Source organism: Venturia canescens, chromosome 6 (genome assembly GCF_019457755.1).
Source record: "Venturia canescens isolate UGA chromosome 6, ASM1945775v1, whole genome shotgun sequence".
Classification (NCBI taxonomy): domain Eukaryota; kingdom Metazoa; phylum Arthropoda; class Insecta; order Hymenoptera; family Ichneumonidae; genus Venturia; species Venturia canescens.
This window is the reverse complement of record NC_057426.1, coordinates 4,622,029-4,637,056: the sequence shown is the minus strand read 5'-3', so window position 1 is coordinate 4,637,056 and position 15,028 is coordinate 4,622,029. Positions and strand designations below refer to the sequence as shown.

Below are 15,028 nucleotides of genomic sequence, written 5' to 3'. Positions count from 1 at the left end.
ATAGATGTTCACGTATATAAAGATGCTGTTGTGGTTGAGACTCTCGTTTCGCGTTAAATGAGTTTTCCGAGATATTCGCAGAGCACAGAAAAATTCGACGTCACGTAAAACGAGAGACTGTAGGAAAAAATAAATGAGTTGTTCGTAATGTACGAAAAAAATAAGTACCCCCGGGGGTGTTTTTAACCTGGTGCAGAAGAAAAGTCTCACGAAGGAAACAATTCACTTCGGACTTGCATGGATCGTAATCTGAATCTAAATGACCATACGAAACTGTAATTTATCGTGAGACCAGAATATAAATAATCGAGTTATTTGCTCATTCTCGAAATGACATTATTTCAATTTCATTTCAGACTCGAAATTCTATGAGAACCAAATAAATCCACTTTTCTGTAGATTTTATCTCAAATAAAGGAAAACCGGGGCCAGTTCGCTGTCGGGCTAAGTTGGCTCGTTCACAACGAACGACCAAACTACGAAGCGTTTACCACGTTCGGAGCAACCTCTCGCTCGTGTGTCTCAATACTTCGCAGTGACGTAGTTTTTCCAATTGCTGGAAACAATTCTACTGAATGCGGAATCACGCATGACTCACGCGTGGGTGAACGACAACTTTTGTAACAGCGACTCGGCAACTGGTGGAAAAGGTTGAAAACTTATTTTTCTTCTCTACTGTCGCCAGAAACAACTTCCAATTTCACTCAAGTGAACATTTGTGTCGATTTTCTAACGATATCCAACGAATAATTCGTTTTTCTATTCGTCGTTTCTAATTACAGTGAATTTTTCTAAATTTTTCATTTTGTTTTCATTTTCTCCAAAACTTTAATGAAAAAATCTATTTAAAATTGTTTTTTCTAGACTTCCACATCATAAAAAGTGGATCGAGAACAACAGTTTGTTATCTGAAACGTTTCATTAATTCTTTACAAGCAATAGCTCAAAAAGTCGGCCAGCTAGCCCCGGTCTTGCTCAGTCTTCGATATCGTTTACTCCAGGAGCGAAAGGTAAGCAAGGAGGAGCTGGGGATAGGTGGGCAAGTTATATACGTATAGATTCGGGTATGAAAGGGAGGCAAGTGAGGAACGACAAGCGAGGGGGATGATTTATCGGCTCCGGAAGGAGGTTAAGTGTCTCACCTGTAAAGTGCAATAACATCGTAGTCACCCGCTGTGCATGTGAGACGATCTGCTGCATCGGTCACGCTGAATATATTGTTAAGTATAGTGCCGTTTATACGCGCATTTTTTTCGAGAGGAGAAAATAAAATGGAGCGTCTTACTCAGAGTCGTTGATTCGATATGAAAAATACAAGGCGCAATAAGGCCCTGCACCATATAATTAAGTGAGGGGGAGGCGTACTGTGTCGTAATAGGATTTTGAAATGTATTTTTTATGAGACGCGATAACGTCAGCGGTTGATAAATCAGAAATGAAAATTCTTCCAAAAATCCGGTATTTTTGATTGCTCAGACTTTCGTTTGTTGCTGTCAGAAATTCTAAAACTAATTTTCTTTCATTTGACGTAATTACCTTTCGCGAGACGTGCGTACACAGGAGAAGGGATTGAGAACCTTTTTTTCATTGCGGAAGTTAAGCATTCCGGAATGAATAGGTTTTCAGGAAGCTTCGTTAGCGACGATCTGATTTTTGTAACTCTACGATTTGTGCATTTACATTGTTCGAAACGAAAAATGCTCGAAAACATACACACGGGGAGGGCCATACGCGTACAGGGGAACTCGGGAAATGTAGATAAATTCAAAACGCTCGGGAGCCTCCGAGATTTTTCGCTAGAGCTGCATGGGAGACAGTGGAAAGCGTACAATAAATCCCGAAAAAGCGAAGAAACACTCGCGTGCAGGATTTACCGGGTGTATGATACTGAAGCGCACAATGAGAAAGTCCAACGAGCCCCTCCCCCTCCCTCTTTTTCTCTCACCCTTCCTGTCTGCTGGTGAACACCCATGGATATAATGTGTGTAATCCCCGCCAAAACCAGCGTAAATCCTGGCAATAATTCATCCAACTCCCATTGTGCGTCATGAAACGGACGAAGATTTCCGTTTTCCTCATAATAAAAATATTAAACACACAATAAATAAAATAATATTTCGGAAATCCCGGGGTTAGTCAAATAACGAAACAAGTTACAGAAACACGGGGAAGCACATCGAATTACTGGAGTAAAAAGGATACAAAAAATCCACGAAAAACTGTAAAAAGGCTCTCGGTCAACTGACGACAAGAAATGATTGGATCTCACAAAAAAATAATGATTCGTTTCCAGTGAAAATTTGGATCGAAAACTACGAAATGTGAATGAACGAACGTAAGGCTGTTAAAGTTTACGAGAGCAGGTACCCAGGGTTTTAGTGTGTTTCGTAACATCTCGAAACAACGGAGTGGAGCTTGCTCAATACTCCTAATTAACATTTTATAACACGTTGAATTATTGTTCTACGATTCGGAGCTCCAAATTATGTTCAGAGCTGCCGCGCCACAGTGGCTCGCGACGTTGACAGCGGTATTCACAGTCGAAGCTTAGCATTGCTCGCGTGCTTTAGTAAAAGCAAACGTCGTGTGGAGGCGGGACTATGAATACGAGCCTGAGCACCCATTGAAAAAGTAAAAGAATCGCAATGGCGAGCACGATGAGCTTGAGTGTCGCCGCACTTTTATAGTTCTATGGTTTCACTACTGCGGCGGGATGAATCTCGTGAATTGTTGAACACACACCAGCCAATGAATGAGTAGGAATTATTTTTATCGAAGAATCTCGATCGCGTGGGAACGCGGGTCAACTTTTTTTATCATTGAAACTCTTGACTCAGGTCATTTACAGTTCAGCTAAACAAACGCGTTGGAATATCCGTTGCACCGATGAACGGTACGAAAATACTTGGATCTAAAAACAGAAATGATTATAAATAATTAATTCAATCCTCAAATGCATCGTCGCATTCGAGCCAACGTTGCCTGCAGCGAGAATTTCAATACGAAACTTTGTTTCATATTCTTCCCATTGGAGGGTTTCGAAAAAAATCGAGCGACATGCTAAAAATGGAAGGATGATGGATCAATCGGGAATTTCAAATTGCGAGAGTGCCTTTTTCGCCTCTGACACGAGGCTGCCAAGCCATATGAGTCACCGAAATAATTGATTGCTAAAAGTTAGTGTATTTTTAATGAGGAGGGTAGACTCTTATCGAATGAAAATGCATGGGACGAGGCAAACTCGCGTAATTGATTGGCAGGTATTAGTGAGTAAACCATTTTTTCCCTTTTTCGTCTGCCTTTTTGCTGACCGAATTAGGCGATGCCACGACAAATAAAAAGCTTCTCACATTCGTGACAAATTTCAGTTCCACCTTCGAGAATCCCTTCCGGATTCGAATAATTAAAAAATAATTTGACACTTTGTGACATAAAATAACCGTGTCTGTGCATTTATTGTTAAAGGTATTCCCCCCGTACGCGTTAAACCAGAGTGTCGCATTCAATTAAACCGTTATGGGTACAAGGCCAGGTATGGAGTTAAAAAAGGGAAATTCTCGGTTCTGCTATAATTCACTCGAGAATTCGCTGTGTCAGGTGCAACAAGAGGGGGGTGTGGGGAGACGCACACAAGAAAAGCGCTTTAGTTGAAGGTTTTCCTTTTTAATTTTTTATTGTCGGCTTCTACTCGGCGTCACCCTCCTTATAAAGCTGCTATTTTACAATAACGCGCGTCTACGTGGGTGCCTTTGGGCCGGCCAACGTTCCGCGTATTACGCACTCTGCCGCCACCAAGCTCATAAAAAGCTCGCGAGCGTGAAGTGAACGAGAGAACGAAATTAAAAAAAAAAAAAATTTTTTTTAAACGTGTTTTGTCGTTGATTTTTTTCTCGTGTAAAAGTGACCAGAACGACGAAATTTACCTTGCGATAAGTTTTAAATCACAACTCGTCCAAAGGTTCGCTCTCGTTCTACTCGTTGGCTGAAAATCTATTCGCTATTTCAATAAAGCTGCTTAATAGTTGATGAATGCCGACGAATCTACTAGCCAAGTGTTAATCTGCAGGATATATTCTCGTTTCTGCAAGCGACATTTTATACGAGCCTTCAATTAGCTAATTCATTAATTAATAACTATTCCACTGGCAAGATGGTATAGAAAACCAATGAGGGAATTTCGATCAGTCGATTTACACGGAAGTGAATGTAACTTCATTGTCTCTGCAATATTATTTCAAAATATCGTACCCTAATTACAAAGTTTACTTTCAATATACGAAACCGTCAGACACAGAACGTTACAAAACTCGAAGTTTAAAATGTAAAATCATTCGAATGTATTCTCTTCGACTTCGAGGTATTCTCGACTGCTGCAAAGTTTGAAGTAGGCTATCGATTATCCGATTCAACTTTTTCACCTCTACAGAAAAATTATATCACAAACGAATTGAAAACGAAATGCAAACTCTTTTGTTCACTGAAATATTGGAATTCGTGATCGCTTCAGCCTTTTTACTCGCGTGACCTTGTCATATACTTGCTGACACGATGGAGAACAAAAACGAATATTGTATTGAGGCACAACCCAATTGTGATTCAGTTTTTATCGATGAATTTCGGTGACCCAATAAACGAAATTCATACTATCGAAGTTCATATTAATTGGAAGAATTCTCATAGTCAGAAGACTAAGAACTTTTATTATTGGTGTGAAATGCTTGAAAATATGCTGCAAAAGTTGCATCTTCGGAAGTCGGAGCAGCCTGTGATGTAGCACAAACGTCAAAAGCGGGGCGATCGAAAGAACAAAACCTATAGGCAGAGTGTGGAATCGTGAAAGCATGAAATTCACGGCTCTGGAAGCAAAGTCGATCGGGGCCGAGTATGAAGTATGGTACAGCGAAGGGTAAAATCCTACGAACGGGCTGTCCCGGGCTGAATCGTCGATTATTGTGAACTGAATTTTTGAAGGAATTTCGAACCGAGAAATCCTTCGATCTTCCCTGTCTCAGGAGCGCTATACTGCAAAACTCTCTCATTTTCTTTTGTTAAGTTGAAAGTTCTTCCAACGGCGAGGACTCGAAGTTTAAAAGTGAAGGGGAATCGTCCAATCTTCGGTACAGATACGCGGCACGTCGTGGCTTCGTCGTTTGATAACAATTTTTTTAATACTCGGCGTCAAGACGCTGCCACGTCTCTATAGCCACGAGTTGTAAAACCGTCTCTGTACTCCGACGTGGAAATAAGTTACGAACTCTATGAATTTTAAACGACAAAATCTGGGCGTGCTGCAGCGATTTTTTTCTTGCATTACATTTTCATTTTGTTTCTCTTTTTCCAAGCTTCAACATCCACTTTTGAGGACTGTCCCATTTTTGTTTCAGTTTTATTCCCACCGGCGCGGGTCTCTCGCGTTATCTTTCTTTCACCGGGAAAAATGCATTATTGGCTCGAGCAGCGAGCCTCGCGGTGGAACTCGTACGTGTGTCACGTGGCGGTTTGTCGGGTGGCTCGCAAGCTTGTGCATAAGATCGTAGTTCCACGAGTCAGCGAGCACACTTGTCTCGTCTATTTCTCCCTTCTCCCATTTCCGCTCGCAGCGCCTTCTTCGCACGTACAGATTCCGCAATTCCGTGGATATCATACGCTCGCAAATTTTCCACAATTTATATTTTCGCGGTACATTGTTCCAGCCCCCCCCCCCCCCCTCTCGCTGTCTCTCGCTCTCTCCACTTGCTCCCGGGTAACGAGACCAATTTTTCACCGTTGACGTTGCCACGGAACAAAAGCGTGAAAAAATTCATCCTCTTATGAACATTCATGATGGAAAATAATGCGCAGGAGCCCGAGCTTCCGACGTCTAATTTACGCTCAGCAGCACAGTTTCCAATATCAATACCAAAACGCATATTTCATTGCCGAGTTCTGAAGGACACGATGAAATCCCATTCGTGTGCGTGTGAGCAAAAGGCCACCGGGACTGTGCGCGTCAAGGTGCGTCGCCAAGTTGTCGTTGATATTGCAGCAGCGTGCATCGTGAAGAAATTTCCATTTTTTTCCTCTCAAGACCTAGTGAGTTTAGCTCCGCAGTGACGTCAAGCTTTCCCACTGCGGTGTGAGCGTATAGTGATTTGTTGCGTGGTCTTGTCTCCGTGCAGGAATGGCAGGGTGTCAAGACGTCACGGCGAAACTGCCCACTGTCTCAACCGGATTGGACAGCCGGCCTTCGTGCAGCTCTCCAATGGTGGCCATGCGAAAAACCAACCTGTCAACAGAACTTGGAGCTCGCTCTAGCCTCTGGTATTTCGAAATTTCTTGACGCTCACGTATCTCCGCGTTTTCAACGACCCGCCTTTCAATATCGAGGAACTTATGCACGCCAACATTCGAACTGCGCGTCTTTCCGGGTGGGCGACAGCGGCACTTGAATCTTGACGGTCGTCGCAGACTGCAGTATCATCGAGTTCTCTTTTTGTTCTCGATGCTCCAGACCCGGTGATCCTCAACGATGCCGCTGCCTGGTCGATGGCGTGGCCTAGGGACTTTTCTATTTTTTAAATTTCGTCATATTCTGAGAGGAACAATTTCTCACGAATAAGAGTGAACGGTAATCACCAATAAAATGGTGTAGGCGTACACAGCGAAGGGAGAGGTCACTTTGAATTCTTGACCCAACTCCAACCGACCAAGGCTAGGGGTGAACGGCGCTTTCCAAGATTTTTGCTCTCCTCGATAAATTGGCCATCTGCAATTAAGCCCTAACGTTCGCTTTTCCCATCTCTCGCTCTCCTGCTGCTATTTCTCTGTTGCAGATGCCTCAATCACAGTCTCGTTCTAGAAAGGAAACGGAGGGGCGCAGGATTGGATTTTTGCCAGAGGAAGTTACATCCAGCCGTTCTCTCGGACCGAATCCTGGCCTTGCGAGTGTCCCCTCCTTCCCTGCGTACATAATTTCACCCCGGCTCCGTTCTCCCCACCCTGGCAAGAGATCCGACAACACGAGCGCGCCAATACTTCTTCTGGGCTTTGCAACTGTGAATGGTCTGCAGTTGGATGGAGCCTTCGTGGAAGTTGAACTTGAAAAAATTCAACGTTTGACGATATCCTGATGAACTTTTTCTCTTTGGGGCTTTCTTCGTCCTTTGGTACGTCGCAACTCTGTCGTATGAATTGAGGTAGCATACGAAAAGTGTCAAAATTCATTCTAAACCTTACTCATTCGTGAATTGTTTCATTTTTCTTACAGAAATTGTTTTCTCAATAAACTTCGTCAATTACAATTAATAATCTTAAAAATACGATTTATACAGCTAGAGTTGCTGCAGTGTTTTTATTTTTTTAAATTCTAATTGATCCTACCGGATATCGATCGCACTCGGATGTATCGTGTATAGAATAACGAGAAAAAAGTAATAAATATAATCCAAGAACAGCATAAACTGCAAAATTTTTAGTTTTTGTCTATAAATCGGTATTATCGGCAAGAAATAAAAGGATCTTCGAAAAAATCAGGTTATAACTTACTCGCAGGGGTAGATGAAGGAGGCGCAAGTTTATGGATGATCCACTTTCGTCATAATAAATCTAAAACATCGAGGCAGTGGTCATAAAAGCTCGGGAGCCCCGGAGCTCGTCTCGGTAACCGCCGAGTCATCGAGAAACAATTATCAAGAGATCCAGAGCTTTGCTGCTTTCGATTCGTCTTTGTGTTTTTTCTTTCTTGCTCTCTCGACTGTTGGTGAGTCGAGGCATCACCTTTTACGGCATTTCATCGGAAGTATACGGAATGTGTATGTATACTTTGTATACGAGCAAGTCGTGGGCGGGTAAGTGCTTCAGGGGGACTCGCAAGAACGGTCTTCAGGATATTAGCGCGTTATTGCCGAAGGTTATTGGCTCTATCGATTTTCCCCTCGCGAAGTTGCTCATTCTTTGTCATTTTTTTCTTCTTTTTCTAGCACATGGACTACCTTCAACAAAGACTTTTGCGTTGCCCAGCATCTGAAACTTCTCCACCTACCGGTTAAAACGAGGGTCAACGTCCCCCATCATCGTCGTAGTCGTCGTCCCGTTCGAGTCACGCCTCGGGGGTTACGAATCCGTACGCAAAACCTCACCCTGCCAAGATCACGCGTTCCAACGGCCGAAAAGAGTCGCGAAAAATATTGTGCTCTCTGCAAAATCGCTTCGGAGAGCAGAAATATTTTCGTTACCGTCAACGGATCCAACGGTTATTCCCAGGAATATTGGGAATGACCCTCGAGCCGAGAAAAACAGAAATTGTGAACTGGCAATGGTTCAGTATGAAAAAAAATTGTTTATAAAAACAGACGAAACGTTTCAGAATCACGAGAGTGATGGACATTAGAAAATGCAACAATCGAAGAGTGTCTCGTAATAAAAAGACCACGAACGAGGTTCTCACCCCGCTAATTTCGCATGTCAAAAAAAAGCCTCGTTATTTCGGGGCTACCGATCACCACGAAATGTGCCCTCCGCTCCCGGTGGTTTTTCATCGAGCATTTGTCAGGGTGAGAAAACATTTTTCAAAAACCCGCCAGGTTGCAGAGCGACTTGCAATATATTCGGGAAGCGAGGAAAACGCGCATTCACGCGTCCTCGTGAAAGGGCGGGGGGAGAAAACGTTAGCGAGAGATTTTGAAATTTTTGCATAAATTGGCGGGGGTGAATCGGACGCGAAGGGTGTGACAACGGATGAGGAAATGAGTCGGGGGTCGGGGAGGAGAGTCGGAAGTCTATCTGCTGATTCAGGCTGGTCCTCAGTCCGGTGGACGAGGCAGACACACGTGTGATGAGAGCGAGAGTTTGATGCGGATACATACGCAGGCATTTTGCTCTTGCAGCAGAGGCCCGAGCGACGAGGGAGTTTGCGCTCGTACGCGGAGCACCAACTTTCGCTCACGTGTGTATGTGCATGTATTTACGTTGATAGGCTCTCGGATATACGCGCCGCTGTGGCCTCTCTCCCTCGGACAGTGGGAAACATTGTTTTGAGCCTATAAATAATCGTTATTGCCGCGTTAATCATGGATGGTCGTGTGGACCTCCATTATTCGCATGCCAGTGGCTGCTGTACGCTGCTGTATGGCTATGAACTTTTGGAAGGGTGCAACTAAAGAGGCAAGACAAAGAGAGGGAGGGAAGCTGAGAGAGCTTTCGGTATGTTATTGCTCCAGAGTCGGGGCTACGCGCGAGGCTTCAACGAACACACTCGCCTGTTACCAAACCAACGCTTACGGTATTAGGATACTTATGTACGTTGTATTCGCTGGGCTCGTAGCTTCGCGGGGCGAACCGTCGGCAGGGAAACCCTATCGAATCAGATGCTCTATTGCTCTTTTCCCTATAGCTCTACCGAGCATCCTCGCATGAGATAACTTTTAGAGAGAAAGAAAGGGAGAGAGAGAGAGAGAGAGACGGTCAGAAATATCCTGGAGAAAGGAGGAGGGCCAAAGGGTGGGAGGCAAAGGGAGAAAGAGAGAGTAGGCATGCCTTGAATTGTTGAGAACCGGCTGATCGTTGGAGATGCTCAGACGTAGCCAGAATTCGCATTATTGGTATCTACATACCTCGTGAGTTTTCAATTCGTCTCTCCTTCCAACCTGCTCCTCGCGCTTTCCCTTCATCCCGCGCATTCGACTGTCTTCCTATAATCGTTGCTCCGCTCGATGCATCTGCTATACTCTGTGCACGAATTCACCAAGCAGTAGGCGCCAAATTCATTACCACGTTGATTGAAGCTCCGCGCGACTCCGAAGAATGGATGGAACTCACGTGCTCAATATTCTTCGCCGTTTTCGTCGTTCTTCCATTCATTCGGGTCTCTATAAACAAATAATATCGAACTTGTGACACTTGAGTAATGAATATTTTTTTATCTCAATAACTATTATCAAGTATTCTGATCGAAAAATCGAATTTCACCAAAATGTTCGCACTGCAGCTCAAAATAACCGGAAACACGGAAGAGCAACACACGCGCAGGAAATTAATTAGCTTCGAGCTATTTTTTCTGTAACAACGGCCACTAATTCCAATCAAAATTTGCGAGCTCGAACTCTCCACGGATAATTACGTTGGGAGTTTGTTCGAAATTGTGAAACTTCGATATAATTTGGTCGATTCATTCAAATTTAATTCTCTTGAGCACGTTATTATTTCTCGATAATCGGACGTTCCCATGTTGAAGATACACATGCGCGCGGTACGTCGTGCTCACACGCACACAAACGCACGAAAACGCATGCACGTAACACGCTTATGCGCTTATCATGCGACTCCCTTCAGCCTCTTTTTCAAGCTAGCAGAGGACACCGCGCTTCTACCGAGTGGCATACACGGCTGGAAAAAATGTATACCCAACCGCGACTCACAGAGTTTACTTTATCTCCCTTTGCCTCTTTGTCACTCGCTTTTCGCGCATGACCTCGGGCCACATTAATGTGGAACGCATAATTTCATTACACCCTAGAGATGATGGCTCGCTAATTGATTTCTCCATCTCCCACCAAACTCAGTATGTCCTCATTCTCGTACAAATATCGCGTGTTCCATGCGAAACCAACCGCAGTACGAAATATTGAGAATTTTTCATTTTCTCGATCTTCTATTCACTTTAAAAATGGAGCTTGTAGACATTTTTTCAAATTTTCATCTCAACCAGCTCGAAAGAATGAATTTTTCAAATTTTCACACGCTTTCGAATTCTTTCGAATATTGAAAAATTCCAATGATATTCAGTGTCGTGGGTTTCCCTCATTTTTGCAAGCAAACATTTTTTCGCACATTCATCCTGAAAATAGTACGTGCGAAATCGAATTCTGGTTCGTTGTATTTTTTTATTTTCTCCATTCTCACGAAACTACCATTCGATACGACTAAAATCATCGACTCTTTATACCGACGACAGCTGTCAAAAAATCGACGTGCAGTTGAAAAAAATTGACGTAAAGTCAACGTAAAATTCATGAATTCTCAGCAGTTGAATATGGAAGTTCAAAATTACTAAAAACTCCTTCCATTAATTGTCTGGCATAACGAAAATATAGCAATATTCAAAAATCCTCAGGGTCAAGGGCTGGTTCGTCGATCCTGGAATGCACCATGTAGAAATATGCACATACCGGTCTCCTCGGTGTTATACCGTGAATTATATACGTACCGGTGTGCATGTGTGTGCACGGCTTCGTGAGTGTCCGTATAAATTGATTGGCATACCGTGTGTGCGCGATCGCAACGTCCGAACTAGAGTAGAGAAGCAGAGAGGACGCAGAGACGCGGGCTCTGGTCCAACCGATAAACCGCGTATACCGGTGATGTGCCCCATCATGTGGTAATACCCACAATGAACTGCCACTCAAAATTCACGTATTTGGTAACGTCACGCTCTCCGATATACATATGGATAAATGAGCATCGGGAGTTCCGTGTCAAGAGGATACTTTGGTCACTGCGGGAGCGTAGAATTTTGTGAACTCTGGCAAAATATCTCGCACGCAAATTTTTCGAGACTCTTCTTCATACTTAGGAAAGAGAAAATTCGTTATCATGGTTCTAAATGAATTGGCCGTTACTTACAAATGCTGGACTATTCCTGGCGCACTATTTTATGAGATTGGAAACACTAGCGTCGGGTGAGGTGGGAACTACGAGTTATAAGTGCTCGCTGATACAAATATCTTTATTGAGACTGTGCGATTCACTTTTCTTCCAATTCTCTAACCTTCTATCATTTTTTTTTCAACATTTATTTTTATGTGAATTTTTATAATCATAATTTTGCTATTGAATTGAATATTGAAATTCTATTGATATTTTTGTTATTAAAAATGATTAAAAAGTGAATTTTCAGTGAGCAAGAGCAAAGCCTGCAGCGTATACGCGAGGTTGGGTGGACGTTGACGTCAGTTGGAGGAAGCCCGTTTATGGGGCGATAATTTTGGATGGAGATTCGTACAAACATCATGAGAAGCCACGAATGACAGCACACGCTGTCACAATAGAAGCGACTGGAAGATGCGTGCGTCGGAAAATGGCCGGTGACAAAAACGAAATCGTTAACTAGTGGAATCTCGAACAGGTTATTGTTTCCAAGGACTCGCGTAGGACGCTCATGAAACCCTGGACTGAAATAGCCCCGTCGATGTAACCCTAACGAAAGTATCGTTTGCATTCACTTGCATAATGACGTCGAACGTAAGCGTTACACATCGACGGAAACAGCGATAATGTGTCGTGCTTTTCACATCACATTTTCCCTCTCGAAAGTACCTCTTTGTTTCGTAACCATAAATACCTTCATTTGTAAAGGATCACCCATAAAACACGACAGTTTTCTAGCGGTGCAAATTTTACAAGTATTTCAGGCATGAAACGACGGCTTGGAAACAAACAGATGAAAAGACGGCTGCCATAAACTGCGCGATGACATGCATCGACGCCAGCAATTTTTTTGGTCCAAAGCACCAATTCGCTTTGAGAAGAAAAATAAATTCACTGTCGAAATTCGATTGAAGATGACCATGTTCAAGAATTCCTGGAAATTCCAAATTAAATTTTATCTATATAAACTGTTTTGAGATCTTTTTGTAAACGAATCCCTGCATGAAAAATCTGCAATGAAAAATGCCCCGTTTCCCTTTTTCTCCTCGTACATCTCTCCCGCATTTAGAGCCTCACGCAGCCCATCGTCAAGCGTATAATCAGCTTTAACCAAGAAGTTTGCTCGATCTCAGAAATCCTTAAAACGGCTCATTTCCCTGATGAATACACTTTGGTTATGAACAGCTCCGTTCTGCATTGTTCTGCTCTGTACATAACTGACTTACATGATCGCATGAAAGGAACAATTTATCAGGAGTCTCGGAGCTGACGGATCTGGCGTTCCTACAGTCACTCAGAGCAACTTCTGACGTTGGTAAACACCTCGCATCGCAGTACATCCACCTGTCGGGAGAAGGAGTATGAGAGGGTACAACTCGATCTCTTGATAGGGTCGAAGCATTACCTAAATTGTGCTTTTTTCGCTCCTCCAGGCACTTCATACGGCACAGTCAATCAAGTATTTCTCGTAGGAGGTCTGTTGGTTGAACGAGTGTTTTCGAAAGTGCTGTCTCGCCACTGTCGGAAATAGCTTGGTAGAGAGGCCAGGAAAAAGGGCACGAGGTGGGTGGCCAGAGCGATCTGGAGCGGATCCTACGTATATAAAGATGTCGAGTACTGTAGAAATTTGCAGAGAAACGAGAGTAAGAGTTCGAAGAAAATTCTTCTGGGATAGCTACTCGAGACGGTACAGAAAGCTCTAGAGAAGACAGAAGGTTGCACGGCAAACGTCGAGGTCTTAGAGACGATCGGGTGGATCGGAGTGAAAAGTCAGGTGTCCTTCGCTACCAAGCGCTCCGACGGATAGACGATTGTACTCCAGAGACAGACCCGGACACACAGATGCACACTCGCCGACGAGTGAGCGCGCTAGTGACGCGTATGACCTGCAGATGATACGTTTATGGTGCTTCTACGGGAGAATGAAAAAATAAAAAAGCTCCTGACTCGTTGCCCGTAATCGGAGAGTTCAAGCAGCGGAAACTACAAATTGAATGAAAGTCTCCACGCTTCGTTTCCTCACAGCGAATTAATAGTCAAAGATTAAAAGAGTTGCGCCAGCATCCTTCGCCCCGGAAGGGCGATTTCGTCTTGAGCGAAATCTTTTTCATTCGAAGTCTACCAGGCGCTCTGCGTGAGACGAAGAGAGAACGAGAGAGGGGGAGGATCTGTAATATCCGACCTATTTCCATGATATCGTATAAATCATCTGAGCAATGTACATCGCGTCCGCAAAGAGTAGAAGCAGAGAAATGGAAAGAGGATTGGAGAGAGGCTCTCGAGACCAGTTCCACGGGGTTCCGGAGAACTACGTAACTTCCCCTGGGCTAGAGGAGGCGTATACTCACATATACATAACAAACCGAGCCAACTCACTGCCGCGGGGACCAATAAGTAATTACGCCGCAGCGGTAAAGAAAAATGTGACCTGGCGTTCGGGCTATTTGTTCGAGTGCGCGCGTATATCTATAGGCTGGTAATGCCAAGGTGAAAACAGTGGGCGCTACCCACTGGCGTCTGGGAAAAGTGCATTTTGCGATGTACTTGAAAAAAAGGAAGGAAGAGAAAAAAGTGAGAGGGAAAAAAACTTTTGCTACGTTCTTCGTTATCGTTACATCCGCAAATTGTGTAATAAGGTAACCCCGAGAAACCGGGACAGAACGACTCCGCTTTTCGTCTTTTATTTTCTTCGCTTCCTCCTCCTCCGCGGCCTCTGCTTTGCCAAACAAAAGATCATGTTATTTATTGCGGCTATCGGTTTTCACTGCTCCCCCACTTGCCGCCTATATGCCACCTTCTCCGGAGCCCCGCGATCGTTCACCTTCTACTTTTTATTTATGCACCGATATTGGCGAACGGTGGGGCAAGGAAACAAGAGCTTCGTTTCGATATGCGACAATGCATTCGTTTCCAATTTGTTTACGATAAAAAGTTTAATATCGCGGTAAAAGAAGGAAGAACGCGGAATGAGAACGGATGAAATATTACGTGGGAACGTGCTACTACGCGCGCGTGAATAATATGAGGCGGATGCAAAACCTGGCAGAAAAAACAGACGAATTTGGTTTAATTGTCCCTGCGTTCGAAGCCGAACTGTTTGACTTCAATCGTCTGCAGTTTCTCTGCACGACCATTCAGTATGGAAAAAGTTTTAAATCTACTGTGATCGATCATTCGGAACTTTGCTCATTTCGTTTGACCAAAATTTCACAGTGAAAACTCGAAAATCGTATTTCAAAAAGTAATGAAAATTTGTAAAAAATCGAATTTAATGTCCCTCGACCTTTTTTCACTATTGACGATACCCTCGACGATGACAGTGCCCGATAAATTTTCTTTCTTCGCTATATCCGTGACGAGTCTTTCAAATAAACTTCTATCCGTAGTGGATCGAAGTATAGAATTT

At 43.6% G+C, this 15,028-nt stretch overlaps 1 long non-coding RNA gene across 1 annotated transcript in view; it reads right to left on the bottom strand.

Annotated features, from left to right (window-relative positions):
• The window catches only part of LOC122412609 (uncharacterized), a 56,137-nt gene that overhangs the window by 20,071 nt on the left and 21,038 nt on the right, over window positions 1–15,028 (bottom strand). Inside the window, exon 2 of the long non-coding RNA XR_006261397.1 lies at window positions 9,591–9,845. This is a non-coding gene — a long non-coding RNA (uncharacterized lncRNA). The remainder of the gene's footprint in view (window positions 1–9,590; window positions 9,846–15,028) is intronic.